The following is a 2,744-nucleotide window of genomic DNA, read 5'->3' as shown; positions in this document are numbered from 1 at the left end:
TTTCCTTGGTGTTCTATAAAATATTAATTTGCAGTTGGATGCCTGCCTCCTTTGTGCGCCGTCTCGGAGGCCGCTGGCAGCGGCGCGGCCCCGGCACCTCTCGTGGACCTCCCGCCGCGTTGTCCCGGCACCGTCGCCGGTGGTGGGAAGAAACCGGGTCGGCGCTCCGGCCGCTTCCTCTTCCCAGCAAACACTCCCACTCGTCCCTCCTCTTTTAAAGATGCAGAACTGGTGAAATGCTCTCGCAAATGGCCCTCTGGCAGCCGCCGCCGCCGTTCCAGGTTCCCCTAGCTCCGCGGCTCGCCGGCCGATCGCAGGGCAATGTTACACGGCGGAGAAACCCCATGAAAAGCTACTTCTCGCTTTGCGCGTCCGCATGCCAGAGAGCAAATATTTCCACCCGGTTGGGCACTTTGCTTTTGGCCTTTTGCTTTCTTCCCGCTCCGTGGGTGTGCTTGAAGGGGGAGCCCGCGGGAAAGGCAGCGGAGCGGGACGAGAAGGCTCCTCGCGGGCCGGCGAGGCTCGCCTCCCCGGGGCCCCGGCTCGGCGAGCGGGCCGTACAGGGGCTACGCCGGTCAGCACCATTTTGCTCCTGAGGCCTGGTCAAGACAACTCCACGGTGGGGCTAAAGTCTCCATCGCGCCGCTGCCCGTCGCCGGGGGAAGCAAAGCGAGCTTGCAAACGTGTGGGTAATTCGTACTCTGCTGCTAGGATGCAGCCTGCTGCGAAGCCTCCCCAGGCGTTTGCGTAAGGTATTTCCACGCAGTCGCTCTTCCCCGTCTGCAAAACTGACTTTGGTTTTTGCAGCTGCCGGTACCTTTGGCGTAAGCAGAGGCACCAAGGCTCCTAGACTTGGGCCGGGCCTCCTGAGCCGCTGCCTGCCGTCACCGCCCAAGGGCTTGCCCCGAGAGGGGCAGAGGAGCACACCGCAGCCTCCCGAGCCGCTGCGACGGGGACGCCTCGCAGTTTTGTCATTGCCCGCCAGCACGGGGGAGCGGCTCTGCCTCTGTTTTCCTATCTTTTTTTTTTTTCTCTCAGTTGTTGATACAGAGCAGCAAACCCCCTGGACCTGGTGCTTCACTACAAATAAAGGCTGCTCCGGCTCTTGCAGAAGAGAGCGGGGCTCTGCCTCCCCCCGGCGCTGCCTGGCTCGCTCCCAGGCGAAGTCCCTGGCCCCAGGCTAGGCGCCTGCACCTGCCGAGGCCGCGACGTCGGGCAGCCGGGCCGAGGGAGGAATAATTATTAACACGCAGCCTTGAACCTGCTGCCGAAGGGAGGCGGCTGCGGCCCGCGGGCGGCCCTGGCTGGCGTCGGCAGAGGGCAGTGGAAGATGCTCCCAAACCTCCCCGAGAGCCGCTCGGCTGCAGAAACGGGGATCCGGGGAGGAGACTCGGCCGGAGGAAGGGAAAGAAAAGCGCAGTCCTCCAGCGGCGAGGCTGACCCGGGACGGGGTGTGCTGCCGGGCACCCCGAGGCGCAGGGACGGTTTCTGCTGCCGGAGGCGAGCGGGAAGCAGGGGCAGCTGCGGAGCCCGGGGGCACGCTGCGCTCCTCTCGCTCTGCCATGCCCGTCCGGCTCCGGTCTCACTAACGCGCACGCCGGTCACCAGCGGGGCTGAAATCGCCGCGAGTCCCGCCGGGCGGCAGGAAGCGGATGGCGATGGAGCGGCAAGAGACGCCAGCGGCGGCGATTCGCGAAGCGGCGTGGGCGGGCAGGCCGCGGGGCTGGGCTCAGGCCCTCCGCCTCCACGGAGGGTCGGCACAGACGCGCGGCGAGCCGCAGCGCGCGGGCAGAGGCGTCGCGTGCCCGCGGCCTGCCGCTGCGGGGGCCCGGGCGTTTCTCCCTGCCCGGAGCCTTCCTCCGCCGAGACGCTGCCGGGAGAGGAGGGAGAGGAGCCGGCGATGCGCCCCGGCGTGCTGTATTCTTCGCCTCTCTGCATCCTGCCCTGTTCCTTAGCAGACATTTTTAATTAATACCCCTGCAGCTAAAGAAGGATCGTGGCAAGGTTGGGATATATTATTTTACTCTGATAGAGATCTGACACTGACACAGACATCAGGGTAAAGAAAGAACAACTTAAACTTGGCGTATACAGGAGCGCAGATAACTTGAGCGTGTTAAAAGACAGGCTTTTACATATTGGTGGGTTCGTCATTACGGAAAGCAGAGGAAAGGCAGAGATATTTCCAGACAAGACAAATGCAGCTCCCCAGCAGGTTCGCACCGCTGCAGCTCCCAGCCCCGCGTGGCTTTGGGGTGGGAGCGCCATGAGGTCGCCCGCGCCGCTCGGCGAGCACCCGCGCGCGAGCGGCGCGGGACGAGCGGCTGCCTCTCGGGTACGTCCCGCAGCTGCTGAGGCTGTAATTAAGCAGGAGGCTGCTCGCTCCGCGGGGCCCGCCACCCGGCAGCAGGAAGCCTGCGTGGCTTCGGGCTGCCGTGGTGAAGGCGCTCGCGGGACCTTCCTGGGTGAGGGATCCTGGCGAGCTGGAAGTTGTCCTGGCAAAACGGGCCTGAAGGGGAATAAATATCCGTGCCGAGGCTACGTTTTACTACCCGGCTGGCCCGCTCTTGGCGCCTCCCTTATCCCGGGCAGCAGAACTGGTCGGTGAACATCTGTCTCGGTCAGCGGGAGGTCAGGCGGCTCCCCCGGGCCGCAGCCCCTGGGTGCCGGGGGTCCCCGGGGTGCCCCCCGCACACTCCCCCGCGCGCGGTGGCGGCGGCCGGGCAGGGCAGGGCGGGCGGCGC

Source organism: Rhea pennata, chromosome 11 (assembly GCF_028389875.1).
Source record: "Rhea pennata isolate bPtePen1 chromosome 11, bPtePen1.pri, whole genome shotgun sequence".
NCBI classification, from domain to species: Eukaryota; Metazoa; Chordata; class Aves; order Rheiformes; family Rheidae; genus Rhea; species Rhea pennata.
Note: the sequence above shows the minus strand (reverse complement) of the source record.